The sequence below is a fragment of the Aotus nancymaae genome, unplaced genomic scaffold, assembly GCF_030222135.1.
Source record: "Aotus nancymaae isolate 86718 unplaced genomic scaffold, 86718_ANA_hifiasm-v0.15.2.pri h1tg000025l, whole genome shotgun sequence".
Lineage (NCBI taxonomy): Eukaryota > Metazoa > Chordata > Mammalia > Primates > Aotidae > Aotus > Aotus nancymaae.
Window position 1 is genome coordinate 35,313,145 of NW_026988438.1, and position 20,477 is coordinate 35,333,621.

Genomic DNA, 20,477 nt, shown 5'->3' on the forward strand with positions numbered 1-20,477 from the left:
CAAATACTACAGAAACTTTTTTTAGGGTGTTATTTGGAATTGATTCGGTTTTCACAAAGCTTTTTTGGAGGTTATATCATAAAGGGTAAGCAGAATGTGCTTGGTCCCTCAACTTATTTCTGACTTGGAATGCTTGGTGAATCAGTCACTCATTCATCAAATGGTAGTTTTTTTTATATTTAGGGTCTCCCACTTTAATATGCATATAATGTGGTTTTATAAATGGAAACACTTATATTTCCCCTGTGGCAGACAGAGAAGGTGGAGAATTTAGTAAGTGTATTTCAGCTTCAGCCTGAAGTTACTTATAAAGCCCACGTTTGATTTCCAGAGGTTGTTTTCTTGGTCCATCTGCTTTCTCAACCTTCTGTCAAAGAAAGGTGTTCTGTGCCAGGGCATGCTTAGGGATTCCATCCACGTGGTCCACCTTGACCGCCCATACCCCTTCTGCCTTTGCAAACTGGCCCAAGATTGTGCTTCAGTCTTTAAAGTGCTGCAGAGGTGCAGGAACCTTTGAAGCTCTCTTCACTTAGGGCACACAGCCATCTCTGATGGTCTGTTGGCTGCTAAATATAAGGATGAAGCTGTGTTTCCAGTCACGTCACTGAAGAGTAGAAGTTAAATACTTAAAACTTCAAGATTTATATAGTAAGCAATTTAATTAGAGGAATATGAAAATATAACTGAAGATAATCTGTGCAAATACCTAGTTGTATTTTGAACACCAGTTTAAAGTCATTTTGAAATTGCTCTCTTCCTTTCATCTGGAGGGAATATATCTGATGTTGATTTTATTGGTCATTTTTCTTAGTGCTAGTTTTTCTCATGTGCTCTGGAATTGCGGCTCAGAGCTTCATCTAGAGATGGTTTCTCATGTGTTCTTTCTCTGCACTCACACTGACCTGTCTAGGCATTTGCTGTTGCCAACTTCCTACCTTCCAGGTCCCCAGTGCAGAGTCAAGTCTGATATTTCAGTGAGGGCCTTCTGTTCCATGATGATGATGGAATATCTGGGACCCAGCACCAGGCCCCAGACAGCAAAGCCCAGCACCTGGCTGTGAGGCTATGTCTCCCTCCTCCCCTCTCCCTGGCAGATTTGTTTTTTTTTCTTTTTTTTTTAATATATATTTTATTGCATTTTAGGTTTTGGGGGTACATGTGAAGAACATGTAAGATTGCTGCATAGGTACATACGTGGCACTGTGGTTTGCTGCCTTCCTCCCCATCACCTATATCTGGCATTTCTCCCCATGTTATCTCTCCCCAACTCCCCACCCCACACTGTCCCTCCCCTAGTTCTCCCCGACAGACCCCAGTGTGTGATGCTCCCCTCCCTATGTTCATGTGTTCTCATTGTTCAACACCCGCCTGTGGGTGAGAACATGCGGTGTTTGATTTTCTGTTCTTGTGTCAGTTTGCTGAGAATGATGGTTTCCAGGTTTATCCATGTCTCTGCAAAGGATACGATCTCATCGTTTTTTATGGCTGCATAGTATTCCATGGTGTATATGTGCCACATTTTCCCTGTCCAGTCTATCATCGATGGGCATTTGGGTTGGTTCCAGGTCTTTGCTGTTGTAAACAGTGCTGCAATGAACATTCATTTGCATGTGTCCTTATAATAGAATGATTTATAATCCTTTGGATATATACCCAGTAATGGGATTGCTGGGTCAAATGGAATTTTTATTTCTAGGTCCTTAAGGAATCGCCACACTGTCTTCCACAATGGTTGAACTCATTTACACTCCCACCAACAATGTAAAAGTGTTCCTATTTCTCCACATCCTCTCCAGCATCTGTTGTCTCCAGATTTTTTAATGACCGCCATTCTAACTGGTGTGAGATGTATCTCAATGTAGTTTTGATTTGCATTTCTCTAATGACCAGTGATGATGAGCATTTTTTCATATGTTTGTTGGCCTCATATATGTCTTCTTCTGTAAAGTGTCTGTTCATATCCTTCACCCACTTTTGAATGGGCTCTTTTTTTCTTGTAAATCTGTTTTAGTTCTTTGTAGATTCTAGATATTAGCCCTTTGTCAGATGGGGAGATTGCAAAAATTTTTTCCCATTCTGTTGGTTGCTGGTTCGCTCTAATGACTGTTTCTTTTACTGTGCAGAAGCTCTGGAGTTTAATTAGATCCCATTTGTCTATTTTGGCGTTTGTTGCCAATGCTCTTGGTGTTTTAGTCATGAAGTCCTTGCCTATGCCTGTGTCCTCCTGGTACATTTTTAAAGGTTTCTTTCATTGCGATGTGGGGGCTTCCCCCTCCACAGTTTCAGATTTCCAACAGTGAGCCTGGCCTAGGTCCTAACCTTTTCCTGATGAGATTTTTCACCCCATTAGCCCACAGAAATAGGCTAATGGACACCTCTATCTACAGTATACTTTACATTTCTATTTGGGTCTGATCCATGGAGATACTTAATCTTTTTTTGCCACATTATTTGTTTTTTTTTTCAGATTTGTTGAGGTAACAAATGACAAATGAAAGTTGTATATATTTGTGGTATGTAATGTGATGTTTTGATATATGTATGCATTGGGAAGTGATTACCCATTATCAATCTAATTAACATACCCATCACCCCCCATAGTTACCTTTTTGTGCATGTGTGGTAAGAACATTTAAGATTTACTCCTATAGCCAATTTCAAGTATATAATGCAGTTGTATTAACTACAGTCACCATGCTGTTACATTAGATCTCCAGAACTTGTAAGTCCCTGGTAACTACCGTTCTACCCTCTGTTTCTATAAGTTTGACTTTTTTATATTCCACATGTAAGTGAAATCATGCAGTGTTTTTCTTTCTGGGCTTGGTTTATTTCACTTAGCATAATGTTCTCCAGGTTCATCCATGTGATTGCAAATGACAATATTTCTTTCTTTTTTGAGGCTGAATAGTAGTTCACTGCATAAGTGTATGTACCACATTTTTCTTTGGAAATATTTCATCTTGTTTTTTATCACACAGACACAGAAGGGCCCTATGTGTTTATAACTTTGTATATTTTTGCCATATTTGGAATGAGGGTGGCATTTTGTATAGTTTTGGCATATTTGGCGTGAGGGTAGCATTTTGTATATTTTTGCCTTATTTGGTATGAGAGTGGCAATAGGAAAGGGACACTAAATGCATGAACTTGAAATGCCATCTTAGCTGGAATACATAGTTTTCTTAAGTTCTTTTTACTTAAATTCTTATCCAGTATTGCCAAGTGACCTTGAGAGTCTCTGTATTCCAGCCACACTGGCTTTCTTTCACTTTCTGGAACTGAATTTTCTTTGGTCGTTGTTTCTTGAACTGAACTTAAATTTGAACCTGGTCTTCCTAGCTCAGACCTGTTCATATAAAATCTCAAGGAGCTATGCGTGTATGTGTAGATACTCCCCTGCCTATATATCTTTGTTAAAAGAACTTGCTTCTTTGAAGGAGAAAATGATTGAGACCTAGGTGTTAATTACAATCTGTGTTTTCATTTTCACATCTAACCTAAGACAAAATGTACAACTTTTAGTGCCATGAAAACCCTAGGAGGAGGGCTCTATCATCTTTTAACTCAAATACAGGGGCTCCTGAGATTTTAAAAACATACGCCTCACTTTGCCAGTATGAAAACAACCTGTCTATAAAATCTCATCAAGATAATTTGAGGAGAAAGGTCTGCATAATGATTAGAATATTAATTCTCCAGTCTTGGGTCCACCCATTAATTGGTTCTATGACCTTAAACTCTCCAAGCCTCAGTTTTTTCATCAACAAAATTGAAATAATAATAGTTCTTTTCTTACGGTGTTGTGGTGAGGATTAAAAATAAAGCACTTATTCCAGGGTCAGACTCAGGATAGGTGTTGGAGTAAATGTAAACATATATTTTTATCATTATAGTTAACATTATTTCGACCTTCATTCTTATTTGTGAAAGTCCTGAATGTGCATAGTGAATAGTTCTAGCTTTTTTTCTCCCAGGAACTTTTACATTATCATACATGTACCCACTCATACCTTTTTAGTGTTGTACAAAAGCCCACTACAATACACACTGTACATGTGAATATATACTTTTAAAATAAAAATTACCTTACTCTAGACATTAACAAAATGCTTTTTTAAAGAATACAATAGAATGTTTAATAACTGAGCTACATTTGACATCTTTAGGAATAACCTATACCTTAAACAAGTGAAAATAGTTGATGAATTCTTACCTCATTCTGCTAGGCCTTGCCCTTGCTTGGGTAGTAAATGGTTTTCCCCTTTCGCCCCCTATGCCAGCATCTATCTCTTGGTAGTAGCTGCACAGAGCATTGTGTTAAGAAGGACCTTGCAGCTGAGTCTGCATTCAGGGGAAAGATTGCCCTGTTTTTTGCTGTGACCTGTGGGTATAAGGCAGGGAGAGCACAGCGTGGACACTGTGTTTGTCACCCCTTTGTGACAGAGAGTTGTTGAAATCAAGAGCTCTCTGTTGCAGTTTTTATATTATGTTATTGCATGAACTTCAGGCAAGCATAAGTTGTCTCAGTTCCCCATTCATAAAATGGAGGAAAAACTCATCTTCTGCTTTTCTCTCTGGAATGTGGTAAGAGAAAATTGAGAATTTTAAAAGACATTGAAAGTCTTTGGAGAAAAGTCCTCTGTAAATTTAAGAAACTGGTATAATTACAGATGAGCTGCCTCTACTTTGGCCAGTTCTGGAAGCAGAAGACACATGGCCTTGTTTCAAGAAAGCTAACACTCTGCAGAATTAGTTCTTTTTGAAGTAGATCACTTTTCAGACACGTGCCTTCACCATAGAGGAATCTACTTTTCTTGTAGGAACTAAAGGGACCCTGCTTATTAAAAAAAAAAAAATAGGTTGTTGGTCCCTCCTGACTGTCTTAATTATATCATGTTATTTGTAGAGTTCTAAGTGGACCTTCAATGTTCTTCCTCATCCCAGGTTTTGGCTCAGCTATTCCTTTAGCTAGAATGATCCATGTGAAACCCTACTGCCCTTTTGAATTATGTCATTTCCTTAGCAATAATTTTTATTTATTGCTTTAAGCTTTTAAAATGATTTTTATAAAAATAAGATTTGCTCATTGTAGGTCATTTACAAAGTAAATGTGAGTTGCTATCCTTTAATTAACTTGTTTTTAAATGGCTGCTGACAGGTCAAATAAAATGCCTAAAAATGACCATGGGTTATGGAGGTCATTGCTGTCAATGTCATATGGTTTCCTTGCAGTCCTGGGGGTGAAAGACTGATCAGAGTTGATTGGTGAGAGACTAGGAACAGAGAATAGAACCGTCCAGTTCTACCAGACCCCCCGACAGGATTTGAGGGAGGCCTTCACAAATGTTCTGGTTTGGAACCTTGAGCTTGGCTAATCCCATCCTTAACATTGCCATCATCTCTCCTCTTGTGGTCAACTCTTTCAGTTGCTTCATTGGTTAAAAAAGTATATGGTTCTTTAAATTTATTGAACACCAGCAACAAAGGTCCTTCTATTGGGGCAGGTGAGAATGTATGGCCAGGTATACATGGAGAACATGTGGGAGCAAAAAGCCCACAGATTCTTAAGCTCCCCCACTCCAGTGACAGTTGTGAGGATCTATAATAAAATGAAGAAGGGCTTCCCCATCGACTTTATTCTGCCAAATGATGGCATCCATAAATGTTCTTCTATACCTGTGGTCTGTGAAGGAACCACTCTGTTGAAAGTCTGGAACAAAAGTAAAGACAGTGGCTGTAGAAACTGATGTGTGTTCTCACTGACTTTGCTTTTTGCGTGCTGAATAACCTTGCTATGTTATTTAACACATTCTGAGTCTAAGCTTTTTAGCTGTGAAATTTGGATAATTTTGCTTACTAAATGAAACAGTAAATAAGAGAACTAAATGAAACAGTAAATAAGCACCTAGACTAGCATATGGGAAACATTCAGTAAGTGTAGATTAAATTAATGAATGAATGAGCTTGCAGTTGCTCAGTAGAAAGATTACCATTCACAAAGTTTTGTAGCTACATTAAGTGGGTTAAGGAATATCTCAGTGGGAGGGAGAATTGCTATTTTAAAATGTGTAAAATATGAGTAATTGCAATTTCCTCTTGTCTTTTTCCCCACTGCCCCCTTACATTTGCTTCCTAGAACTTTCAAAGTAATACATTTCAGAGGCCAGATTAGCTCAATAAAGATGGTTGAATATGTTTTGTCTTTATCAAAAGAGTCCTATAGCCTTGAGTTTTATTTCTTCAACCAGTATCTATTGAGAGCCTGTTATTTAAAGGCCCTGAACAGAGATACACAAAGCTATGAAGGACAGGACAGCTGAACAGTTCATCATAAATAAGAAATAAATTCTGATTGGAAGGACTATGGGTTGTAAAGAGAGTGCAGTTTCTATTCATTTTTTAAAATGTATTGTTAGCATTTAGCATAAAAGTTAGAATTAGAGAGTAAATCCTGTCAAAATAATTGACAAGTGCTTCACTCATGATTGAGGGGGTTTTGAAATGGAGAGATCTATTGCTAGGTAAGTTTCTATACAATTATGCAATTCACTCTTGTCACCCTGCTGTTTCTGGGCTAATCTACAGTGGCTTGAACTCTCCCAGGGTCACCTGATGAGAGCTTATTTATGCAAGGTATTAGATTATGCTGCACTCCAGAGAGCCCAGCCTGGCTGGGCTCAGGGCCGGAACTCATAAAACAAGTGAGTGGAATGGGGAAGAATTTGCCAAGAAGAGAGAAGTGCATTAACACTTTAATGTCTGGGTGTTTATAATTTTAGCTGTCTGGGTATTGAAAATGCATAGTCCCATTTCTTTCTTGGCTTTTTGTTTGTTTGGTTGGTTGGTTTTTTGTTTTTTGAGACAGAGTCTCACTCTGTTGCCCAGGCTGGAGTGCAGTGGCATGATCTTGGCTCACTGCAACCTCCGCCTCCCAGGTTCAAGTGATTCTCCTGCCTCATCAGGCTCCCGAGTAGCTGAGATGATAGGTGCGTGCCTGTAGCGCCACCACACGCTCAGGTGATCCACCCGCTTCAGCCTCCTGAAGTGCTGGGATTACAGATGTGAGCCACTGCGCCTGGCCCCATGTATTTCTTTTAATTCATAATGTCTTTAGAGATACTAAGATTTATTATCTCCACATTTATTTCAGTATTCAGTATAGGCTGAATAAACACCACAAGAAAGTCCAGCCAAGGAGGAGGGACCTTGGAAACATCGTAATTGTCTCACATTGTTCTATGGTGATCGTAGAAGAGGAGAGGCAGCAAGTGTGAACTCTGGAGCCACAGGGCCTGTGTTTAAATCTTGGGCTGTTTATAAGCTGTTTGATCTTGGACCAATTAATACCCTCTCTGTGCCTTGTTTTCTTATGAGGTGTGAATTGCTTAGTTCGAAGAGATCCTATAGTAGGAAGTGCTATGTAAGTATTTGACAAATAAACGTTCACCTTTTGTGAGCAGGGGAGTCTCAGGAGTCCTTAAGCAGTGTCATGGCTGCTTCCCTGCTTCATCTTTCCAGCTGGGAGGTGGGTGGCACAGTGTAGAGGCAGGCAGCTTGGCTTGTGTCTAGGCTGCTCTCAGTGGAAGACTCAGCACGGGATGCTCAAAGTTAAAACTCTCTGATAGCATCTTCATAGCTCATAATATCCGTTCATGCTACCCTTCAGAGTTTCAACACAACTCAGTGAGGTCTGTGATGTTTCCCCCACTGTGGAAAGGAAATAAGGCCCAGAGATATTCACTGATTTGTTTGGAGTCCCATGGCTAATAAGTGGTAGGGGACCAGGCAACCAACTATATGGAGAGTACTGGCTTTCTTTAGATGCTAGAAGCCTTCTTCAGAAGTAATTCAAGTTCCATGGCTTATGTACAAATGGTTGTTATTTAAACAAGCCTCTGTCAGCTCACGGTTCTATGAATGGAGGGCCAAGAAGAACGTGGATGATTGAAGCAGCCTTAGGATCCCTGTATTCCTGGTGCTGTTTTTTTTTCCCCCGGTGGACCCCACTGAGAAAAATAATTAATTACATATTTCTTATAGTTTCCTAGATTCTCTTTTTCTGGGCCTTTTACTTCTCATCTTTACTGCTGACCTTTTAGCCACCCCTATGTTTATGACATACCTTAAAGGCAGGAAGGCCAAAGAAATAAGACAGAATTCTCAATATATATCCACTCTGAGTAAGTCTTAAAAGAAATAAACAAACATTAGATATCAGAAGAGGTTAAAGTATCAGCTCCAATGACATATTTGAGTTGTCAAGACTTCTTTGTTCCTCTTCACGTTTGCAGATGACAGACTGTCAGCTGCATTTCACACTCTGAAGATCAGGAGAAACTGAACTCTTAAAACACTTACAGAAAGTTGCTGAACTGTCTGTATTGTTCTGCAATTCTGGAATAATAATCACAGCAAATGTATTTGGGTGAGTTTTAGAAATGTTACTTTGATGAAAACTATGTGGGATGCTTTAAGAAAATAAATATATTTTTTCATGGTTGGCAGTGGACACAGTTTAAGATGCAGGAAGGCAGAACCCTGGTCCAGATGCTTCGGTTGAGAGCACAGCGTAACAGCTGTACAAGGTAATGAAATGCTCTCAAGAAGCTGTTGTTGCAAATGTGAGCTGAACTGACCAATTCAACAGTTCTTTCCTGGAAGGAGCGTCTACTTCAGGAATTTGATAATATTAAAATACTAAAGGTCCAGAAGTAACAGTGTCAGAAGTAGGACAGAGGCACAACAGAAGACTTTTCTAGTGTCATCTGACATTCCTCTAAAACCTGCACCCTGGCCGTACTGTCGAGTCCAGCTGTGTTTCCTGCTGCATCTGTACACAAGTCCACATTACCACCTAGATCACCTCCTCTCTGTTCCTACTCCAGATGAATCACATTCCTGGCACATCTTGGCCCAGTGGTCCCTGGTGCCCTGTGTAGTGAGCTGAATCATCAAAAGACATGTTCACGTCCTACTTAATTAAACTAAAACGTTTCTGCACAGCAAAAGAAATAATAAACAGAGTGAACAGACAACCTGCGAAATGGGAGGAAATATTTGCCAACTCTGCATCCAGCTGGGGACTGATATCTAGAATATACAAGGAACTCAAACAGCTCAACAACAACAAACAAATAATCTCATTAAAAAACAAGCAAAGGACATGAATAGGCATTTTTCAAAAGAAGACATACAAGTGTCCAACAGGTATATGAAAAAACGTTCAACGTAATTAATCATCAGGGAAATGCAAATCAAAACCACAATGAGATATTATCTTATGTCAGTCAGAATGACTATTCATACAAAGACAAAGAACAACGTGTCAGTGAGGATGCAGAAGAAAGGGAGCTCTTTCACACTGTCAGTGGGAATGTAAATTAGTACAGCCTTATCAAAAAACAGTATGGAGATTTCTCAAAGAACTAAAAGAAGAACTACCATGTGATCAACTACTGGGGAGCTAACCAAAGGAAAAGTAATAAATATATCTAAAATGTACCTGCACTCATATGTTTATTGCAGCAGTATTCACAATATCACAGATATAAAATCAACCTGTTTCCATCAACAGTTGAATGGATAAGGAAAATATGATATATACACTCAATGGAATTACTATTCAGCCATCAAAAAGAGTGAAATCATGTATTTTTCAGCAACATGGATGGAACTGGACCAGGTCATTATCTTAAGTGAAACAAGCCAGGCACAGAAAGACAAATATCACATATTCTCACTCATAAGTCATTGCTAAAAAATGTGTTCAGGTGGACATAGAGAGTGGAAAGATCTAGATAATGGAGACTCAGAGGGCGAGTGTGAGGGAGGAAGGAGGAGGATGAGGACGAGAAATTAGGTAATGGATACAATATACATAGTGATGGGTACCCTAAATGCCTTCACTTGACCACTATGCAAACTATGTATTAAGAAAATTGCGCATGTACCCTATAAATTTATACTTTTTTTTTTAAAAAAAAGAAAAAGATGTGTCCATATCCCAGTCTTAGAACCTGTGAATGTTACCACATTTGGAAGAAGGACCTTTGTAGATGTAATTAATTTAAGGATTTGAGATAAGGAGGTATCTCAAATTATCCAGGTGGGCCCTAAGTTCACTGACAAATGTCCTTATAAGAAACACGTCGGGGAGAAGACAGACATAGAGGAAAAGGTGATGTTATGGTGGAGGCAGAGATTGGAGTGATGCAGCTACAAGCAAAGGCATGCCATGGAATGCTGGCAGCCACCAGAAACTGGGAGAGGCAAGGAATGAATCCCCTTGAGGTCCCTCAGAGGCAACGTGGATCTGCCAACGCTTTGATTTTGAACCTGTAGCCTCCAGAACTGCTAGAGAATAAATACCTGTTTATTTAAGCCACCAAACTTTGCGACTGTTCATCAAGGTGGCCTCAAGAATCTAAGGCACCCTGCTTCTTACCGTGTGTCATTTTTTTCTGGGTGTCCCAGCTCAGGTGGATCTAGGCCTTGGAGATTATGCCTGCCTGAGCCCCTGTAGTGGGTTTGTGTGAATCTCCCATTTGACATTTACAAGTTTTCAACCTTGTGGTATCTCTTTTATTAACATTTGTAATGTACGTTAGCTTCTTGAAAGCCAGCACTTGATTTTACATCTTCGCATCTCTGGTTCCTAATAATGAGCTTTGGACCTTTGAGTAGGGACTGCCTATTAAAGAGAAGCTCAGTTACAAACTGAACTCTAACATACTAAGCACTAAAGTCATTCCTTCTTTGATTTATAAAGTTCTCTGAGCGACATTGTTGCTATTTTTCATTATGAGAACCAGTTATTCTTGCGTAGCACTGTGGAAAAAACTCACTTCTGATTTGGATCCAGATAAAGAAGTTTATTGTGCTAAACTTCTGCCACCTACTCCTGTGATTCTAAGTCATGCATATGATGATTAGTCAGAATGTATCTCTACTTTGATTGCAAATTTCAATTAGCTTTAAAAAAAAAATAGTTTTGAGCACGCTGTAAGAGAGAACGCTGTTCTCAGCTGGTGCTGTCCAGCAAAGCAGAGTGACTCCTTGAAGAGTCGTGAATGCTGTGTAGTTGGCATACAAAAGTATTATATCTGAGTGCAGAGTCTATAATTCTCTTCTGTGTGCAGACACCAAAGGGCAGGGCTCTGCAACATGCCACTGAAAGGTTTCTTTTTTAATTAAAAGATAATAAAGGTAAATATTACAACAGTGCTGGGTGATGTAAAAAGCAAAAATGTCTCACCTTAGGCCCGAATCCCATTCACACAGGAGCCTGTTTTGGAGTTTTTCTTCCCTTCACACATGATATATGCTCATAAGGTAGAGTCAAAAGACCTGAGTCTTGGTCCTCAGAGTCCTCTCACCCATTTTTGTGGCCTCAAACAAATTACTCATCATAGATTCCTCATCTCTAAATGAAAGAGCTGGGTAAATGAATTCCCCATTCTCTGTCACACTCTGAGACTTAAAACAAATGTTCCATAATGGCACAGGAAAGCCAATCATTATGGTATACTTGGAAGGAAAAAGAAAATCCAGAAGAGACCCTTGAGTTACTTGGATGGACAGAGCCATCTTGTCTTTATTGACTAAGCTGCAAGCATATAGAGGGCAGAAATGTGCCCCAGGAACAAAAGGCAGACTTGTTGCACTGAGGGAGAGAGTATTAGGGGGTGAGAGGCAGGACTGGTAGGGGAGGGTCAGTAGGTGGTCCTGGATGGACTCAGCTGACTGCTAGTGTGCTTCTAGGGGATCTTGTCCAGAGCAGATGCTCAGCTGTGAGATTCTGCGTGGGACCTCAAGACTCAGTCCGCAGATGGGTTCTATCTCTTAATAGTTTGTGATCTTGCCCAAACTGATTTGGAGCTTCAATTTTCTCATCTGTAAAATGAGGATAATAATAGTTTCATTATAGAATCACTGCAAGGCACATCATGAAAAAAATAGTAGTCGTCACTTTTATAACTATAATCACTACCACAATAGCAACCATAAAAACCCCATCTCCACCCCAGGGGGCTGCATGGTCAGAGAGGAATGACATTTATCAGTTGAGTGTTTTCATATTTATTGGTAGCCTAAGAGACCCTGCTTACAGAACAGAGCATTAGGAGGATAGAAAAATGCATAGAAGATGCTGTTTGTGGCTTTAAGGAGCTTGATACAATTAGGGGAATATTTAACAAATATTAATGACTTCCAAATATATCTGAGCGGCCTAAAAACATGCCAAAGTAATTGTAGCCATAAATGCTGAGTGAGTGATCAACAGTGTGGAAATTGTCATATGTGCATTGAAGTGTTTTTATTAATGCTGTTTTAATTATAAATCCATTTGTGGTCAATACAGTTGGAAAGCATTTTTCTCTTCTTTAGAAACTCAGGATGGGAATGACCTCAGGTGGAGCCACTGACAGAGCTGGCAGTCCATAGGTTTTTGTCTCCCCGTTGTTACTATCAGCTGCTGGCAATGGCTGCTTTTCCTTCCCCTTCTCAGGGGTTCACTACAAAGACTGCTTGAATATTCTCCCATTATCTAAGTCATGAAGGCACCAGTGTTTTTGGTCTGTGGCTAGTCGAGTAATAAGACTTGAAACATTCTGGGGTCCGAATCATCTGGATATTCTCTTCCCGAGCCCTGGCATGAGATTGGAGAGCTACATGCCTGTGTGAAGGGAAAGATGGGATGGTGACGGTGGTGGGTGGTGACTGCTACTCCCATATAGCCATCAGAATCCAAGTGGGTGCTTCACTGCTCAGTCTCCTTTTTTTAATTTAATCTTCTCACTTAGATCCCGAAGTCAGGGATTGTACCCGAGATTATAGGGCTAATGCAAATGCTGCTATTGAGTGTCACATGAGTTTATGGTAGAAGATTTAGAAAGGATCTCATGGCTCGCTTGTTCTAAACTCCCCACCAGTCTTGGAATCTTCTCTGTGGTGCCTCTGCCAGGTGGCCACCAGCCTGTAACGGAACACTCCAGGGACTTTTCATAGAGCAGCCATGTCATTTTTGTCATTTTTCATGGCACTCATTAGATAGTGAGACAAACCATCCTTTAGGCAGAGCTGGAATCTAGGGCCCTGTACTCCCACCCATTAGTCCTGGTTTTGCCCTCAGTCTGTCAAGTCATATCCCAATTTTTCGAGGCAGCCTGGTCTCCTGGAATGTGGCTACTCGAGTTGGGCTTGTGGTCCAGCAGCAGTGACAGACAGTCTCATCTGTGCAGGTGCAGAATCTCAGGCCTCCCCCAGACCTACCGAACTTAAATCTATGTTTTTGAAAGATCTCCAGGTGATTGATATGCAAATTACAGTTTGAGACGCACTGAGTGAGAGCTCATACACCACCTTTCCCCCAACTAATTTTTTTTAAATTGCCATTGCTATCAGGCCTGCTGGTGCTAAAAACAAACAAACAAAAACTGACAGTTGAGAAACATTTAACAAGAACAACAACTCTAGCTGTCAGTGATTGTAATGTGAGTACAGTTTTGGTCTGGCATCAGTTAAAGCTGTCATTCTATTAATTAAATATCTATTGACAAGTATTGCCAATGTTCACAGAACAATCATAAAAGGTAATATTGATGATCGTTAGCCTTTCTTAATAGGCTGTAGAAGATCCTGAATGCCTTTAAAATTATTAAAGACAGGTTACATTACGTGAGTTAATGCTGGGTATTGCCTTGTAATTTTTTAAAAACCTGATAAACAGACTAAGTAAGTAATCAGGACACCAATTCTCCAGCCATGCCTGATAGAGGCAACCACAAGACTTCCTTCCTGAACACTCTTCAGCTGCACAAAGAATAAAAGTTTAAATCGTTTTCTATTTCTGACATCACTGCAAGGGTAGTGACTGAGGATTCAGCATTTGAAAGGTGCCTGTGGAAACAGCTGTGCTGGAGGGAAGTGCTTTCAATTCGTGCACTCAGCAATATGGAAATTAACTTGGCCAGCACATGAGCATGAATAAATGCTTAGCTGCCTTTGCAACCACAAAGCAGCTTTCTATATTTGGCACTTTTCAGACATTCAGTAAAACAGACTAAATTTAATGCCAGATGACAGCGTCGGACTGTCTTCGGTGAAACTCAAGCAAAAACCTTAAGAAGCCACACCCCCCCAACCCCTCCTGTGTTTCTCCATCTGGTATTCATGGTGACCTTTAAACCTGACACCCTACAGGATGAAACATCAGTGCAGCCATGTTGGGCTAAGTCAGCAGGGCCTTGATTTCCCCAAGGGCCCAAATCTATCCTTTACGGTGTCTCAGGATATGCAGCTCAAGGTGTGTGCCCTACTCCTGGGTCACCAGATATATGGAGGACAGCAGGAGTCACTCTTAAGTCCTGGTTCCTTTAGCCAAGAGAAACCAACATTCCTCTCATTTTCTGTCCTGAGTACCAATTCACTTGAATCCAGCACACATTATTAAAGTTCCATGTCCTGAAGGTTCTGGGGGACTCTTTTGATATCCCCCTTGCTTTGCAGACTCACCCAGTAAATATTTATTTTGGCTCCTATTTCCCAGGTAGTAGGATTATAATAAATAAGACATAATCCCTGTCCTCCCTGAACCCATGTTCTAGCTAGGGAGGCTGACAGTGCAAGGTGACTGTCATCCAGGGAGGAGGTTTGGGTCTAGATGAGAATTTACCAGGCTAAGAGGTAGATGGGGCAGATTTGAAATAAACGAATGTTGAAGACTTGGCAGCCTTAAAATGCACAGGCTGATTTCCCTTCCTGTTTGGTGGGACTACAGGATAAGGAAAATGGTGGCTCTGAGAAGGCTGAAGGCATTACTTGCCTCCATCCATACTGCACTGTTTCTTAACTCCTTCCAACTGTCTCAGGGCCTCGGCCCACCACTATTCCTCTACCCAATGGGATTTACTCCTTTTTCTTCATCAGAATTTACATATTTAAACTACAGTAAAAATGCAGTATGCTATAATATGTAACAGGATGATTAAAAATGTAAGTTCTGCAGTCAGGTGGCCTTGTCACTTGGTTTTATAACATAGTTATCTAATTCTCTCTTCCTCAGTTTCCACATGCAAAAAAATAAAGAATACTAATAAATCCAATCTCAAAGGTTGTGCAGGAATTAAACATGATCTTCTAAGTATGGTGTTTAGCACATTATCTGACATATAGAAGATGCTTAATAAGTGTTAGCTGTTACAATTGCTCTATTAGTTCTTTGAACATATTTATTGATATCTTCTATGCACTATTTTAAGAAGTGAGCAAGACAGAAAAGTTTCCTGCTTTCTTGGAGCTAGAAAGTGTTCTCCAATTATTTTATATTATTATTACTTATATTGTTATATTTATGTATTATTTCAGTTGACTCCACTGGGTAGTATTTCCTGAGGCACCATTCTTGTGTTTTAAATGGCATGCTGTAGAGAATTGTGGATACAGCTTAATATCTCTTTGTAAGCCAGTTACTCAGTGCCATTTACTTGGTTTGAGAGCTTATTTTCTTGGTTTGAGAACCCAACAATGAATAAACCAGGGGAAATCTCTTAGTTGCTACTAAATATGTACTTAGTACTTTACTAGGATTTTAAGCAAGTTGAAAAGATGGTCACTGTGATAGTTTGGGAAGAAAAGACCAAAGCACTGGAGGTAAACATGAAAGGAAAAAAAAAACCTTACAGGTTAATTAAATGCTAAATTATTTGGTAATGGACAGTAATAATAATGTAATTTATAGGAATATGTGACTGATGCAGTTTGGATAATTTAGGAATTTCATGGAAGGAGGTAGAAACCGACCTAAAATCCTGAAGAGTTTACATGCTTGGAAAAGACCAAGAGAAGATTCTGCAAGACCAAAATATAAGTAAATCACCAAAGTAGAAATAAAGACAACCATTTTGTCTTACTCATTTTTATATTGCATGAAGAACAGGACATAACGAGGCTCCATACATGGTTGTTGACTTTAGTACAAGTGGGGAGCCAATGGAATGGATGAGAGCTGAGGTTAGGGTGGTGGCTGGGGAATAGAGAGGAAGGGAAGTAGAAAATACACATTTTAAAGATGGAACCAACAGGACTTACTTACAAGAAAATATTAAAGCCTGTACAGTTTTCAAAGTGATTTTACATATCTTGTGTCCTGGCCTAGTATTCTTTCTCACAACGGTACACAAAATTTGTGCCAAGTTAATTAGTGGTTCTTACCCTGTCATCTACTTAACCAATGTCCTCTTATTATGACCAGTATTTTAATGATTGCTTTACTCTCCTCCAAAATTTACTCTCCTACAAATTTTTATATATATTATTTATATATGTAAATATGATATATATTACATATATAATTTTTTACATATTAAAAATTATATATAAAACTTTTTTTAAGAAGGTCTCTTTCACCCAGGCTGGAGTACAGTGGTATGATCATAGCTCTCTGTAGCCTTACACTCCTGGGCTCAAGCATTCCTCCTGCTTCAGCCTCCCAAAATCCTGGGATTACAGGCATGAGCCACTATGTCCAACTGAAATTCATTATATTTTATTTTATTTTATTTTGAGATGGAGTCTTGCTCTGTTGCCAGGCTGGAGTGCAGTGGTGCGATCTCAGCTCACTGCAACCTCCACCTCCCGGGTTCAAGCAATTCTCTTGCCTCAGCCTTTGGAGTAGCTGAGACTACAGGCGCGCACCACCATATCCAGCTAATTTTTTGTGTGTTTTTAGTAGAGTTGGGTTTCATCATGTTGGCCAGGATGGTCTCGATCTTTTGACCTCGTGATCCACCTGTCTCGGCCTCCCAAAGTGCTGGGATTATAGGTGTGAGCCACCATGCCCAGCCCTGAAATTCATTATTAATGTAACCTCCTTGAATACATAATTTTGAAAGCGTCAACTCATGCTTTAATGTAATATAAAGGAAAATTCAAAGAATGTGGTTAATGTTAAAACATGTCTTTCCATATGTAAAAGCCCAGTCATGACTACACCATAAGACATAATGAAGTGGTAAGATGTACCTATACATAGAAAGTGACAACTGTAAATGCAGAAGATACAGGTGTGTGGTATTAATAACTCAGATGGCATGGCATTCAGCAACATTGTTCTCTAAAATAGTGGGAGACACTTGGTAAAGTTCCAGAAAGAACAAAATACAGTCTTCCTTCAGTTACTCAGCAGTTACATCCCAAGAGTGTGTAAAAACCATGCACAAATACTTTGATGTATGTGTGAAACAGAGTTCTGTTCCATGCTCAAGTGATTTTAAGCACATTTCATAATACCTATGGAAATGGCTAATGCCACTTTGGGAAGTCTTTAGGGTGTGGGACAGCTTTGTCTTGGTGCAAGACCCAGGCATTGCAGGACATCTAACATTCCTAGCTCCCAGCCATTCCATGCTGGAGGCATCCCCCTATCATTGTCACAACCAAAAGTGGCTCCAGGATTCCACAGTGGGCCTGAGGGAGCAGTCGCAACCTCACTGAGAACTACCAGGTTCGATGCTGGCCTTGTGACTCCTGGACGGTGACAGACAGGGAAGTTGGCAGTGGGGTGGGGCAGTGGATTTGGATGTCAAGTCTGGAAAAGGAGTTGGTTGCACTGCTTTTTCAGACAAAGAGAGCCTTTACTTTCTTAAATACTTCAAATCTGGCTTCCAACCTGGTAACAGTTTCAAGTTCTGAGCCCAGGTGGAAGATAAACGAAGAAAACAATATTTTGTAGGAAAAAAAAAATGCAACCCTTTTTTTTTTGTTGTTTGTTTGTTTACGTGAAGGGCCAACAGATGCCCTTTAATTCCGTGCCCTCCATGATCGCACACTGATAGGAATGCATGCTGTCTCAGGAGGAGGAGCAATCCAGTTCTAACAGGAATTTTTGAAATAGTTCTGAGATTTAATTCTTGTTTTCCTTTAAACTTATAGGTATGATCTTATCTATTTTTTTTTTCAGTTTTGTAAAGGATGCAATAACATCTGATTCCTCTTGGTATTTGCATTGTGCACAATTGAATGTTTTGAGCAGATGTGCCTGATTGTTTAGTATTAGTGCCCTACAGGTTGCTTTTGCCTGAGAGTCTTAAAACAAACAAATCAAAAGGGCTTGATCCACTTAGAGTACTATCCAGAGGATTTTAAGTCTTGGATTTTTATTTAACAGTGACAGCAACACCCTCACCCCACTCTTTCGCAAATGTGGTTGCATTGTATCTAATTTGTAAATAGTCATTTGATTCAGAGATACTGGGCACACTTCAAATGCATGATAATTTATGACATTCCAAGAAGATAAATCTGTTTGCAGACTTATTCCAAGACTAAGTTTATTTATTTGCTAATCAGATGCTTACTATCCACAGGACAGCAGGTTAGGCGTTGTGGGGAAATCAGAAATACACTGGACCCTTTATGCCCTCAAAGAGCCTGCTGTCCAGCAGGGATGATGAAACCTCATATACATATTATCATAAGAAAGTGGTGAACCTCTGAAAAAGTAAGATGGAATACTTATGGAGTCTTTAGGGATGAAATGGTATTTTCCACTGGAGGAGGTGAAATTTGAGGTGGAATTTTTAACTTGACAACCTTAAAGATTCATTAACATTTAGACGGGTAAAATGTGTTAAATTTTGAGGAATGGCTTTCTGAGCTAAAATAAATTTAAGTAAGGTTTTTTTGTGTCTGTGTGTTTTTTTTTTTTTTTTTTTGAGGTGGAGTTTCGCTCGTTACCCAGGCTGGAGTGCAATGGCGCGATCTCGGCTCACCGCAACCTCCGCCTCCCGGGTTCAGGCAATTCTCCTGCCTCAGCCTCCTGAGTAGCTGGGATTACAGGCACGCGCCACCATGCCCAGCTAATTTTTTGTATTAGTAGAGACAGGGTTTCACCATGTTGACCAGGATGGTCTCGATCTCTTGACCTCGTGATCCACCCGCCTTGGCCTCCCAAAGTGCTGGGATTACAGGCTTGAGCCACCGCGCCCGGCCGTGTCTGTGTGTTTTTAAGTAATAGGAAATCTGACTTCCCATCACTTAGTAGTATGCATTTATTGTCTGAGTGTAATTAAGTGGCCTGGAATAATTGTTAATAGTTCCTATGAAGAAATCTCATTCAACATTGCTACTTTCCTAAAATAAAAAAATCCTCTAATTTAAAAGCTGGAATTTTTTTTTCTTTGCTTTTTTTTCCCCAAGCTTTGCTTTTTTCCATTAAAGAAGTCTCTTTCACAACTCCAGATTTTGGGATACCACTATGATATTTTAAAACTCCGGTATATACCTTTAACTGGATTCACAGTAAAGTGCCATCAGATAGAAGGCAGGCCCGTCATGATCATTATGTAAAGAGTTCAGTTGCTAACACAGGAAAGGGTTCTCATTACCAGGTGGGTCCCATGTATTGAACTTGAGGACAACACAGAAACTGAGCCAGAGCCAAATCAGGACCCCATGTGATTTCTGTGCCCTCCCTATTAGACCACTTATGTCCCAGGACTTGAATCTAACTGCCTCCTGCTCCCTGGTGCTGGTGCAGACTCACTGTCCATCTTCCAGTGCCTCTGGCTTCTGCCTGTACCACCTGCCTGTGGCCTGGAGATTTGACTCAGAGGAAGTTAGTCCAGGTGAAATCTTGGCCAAAGTGTCATGCTTGTTAAAATGTAATTACTCTGTGTTGGAAATGTTTTCTGTCTGATCTGGCTGGCAGTTACTGAGTATATGTATAAATATATAAATTTATTGAGGCATACTCAATATGTGTGCATTTCATGTACATTATATGCCAATAAAAAATATAAAAAATAATAACAATAAAAATAAACTCCCAGTCATTGATGTGTTGGCACTTTTGGTTTATCTTGGGGTGATTTAGCAATGATTTTGCATTTTTAAATATTTAAAAGTAACTTTTCAGAACTTTTAGTGTTTTTGTTTTTTATTTCTTTTAAAATTCTTTTTCAATTAATTGAAATAACCTAAATAACCAATAGTGGAAGAAGTCACAACTATTTGTAATAATTGGCCAAAGAAAGAAAAGTTTTTGAAACAAAAAAAGATGAAAAAACAAATTTCTGGGAAAGGCAGTGAAAATTCTTGTTGCAAATACATACTTTTGATGCTTCCAGATTTCCAATACATTTAAATACCTAGAATTTGTGGATATTGATTTTCAACAAAATCATTATTTCTACCAAGTTGTCATATTTACTAATTTTCATTGTGTCATACTTTTCAGCCAATTCTTAAACCAACTTCCTTCCCTCAACAACAAACACATACACACACACACACACACACACACACACACACACACACACACACAGCTTCCATTCTGATGTCTGTAGCTTTTGGTTAAAATTCAGACTGAAGTCTAGTGGTGGACAAACAGTAATTGCATGGTAATGTCAAAGTGAACAAAAATAGAACTTACAGGAAAATCTTTACATTTAGCTCTGCCTATTAAGTTTCAAACA

General features: G+C 39.6%; 1 protein-coding gene across 8 annotated transcripts in view; it reads left to right on the forward strand.

The window, feature by feature from the left end:
* OSBPL3 (oxysterol binding protein like 3) overlaps nucleotides 1–20,477 on the forward strand; it is a 194,066-nt gene that overhangs the window by 101,427 nt on the left and 72,162 nt on the right. The gene's annotated exons all lie outside the window — the stretch shown is intronic.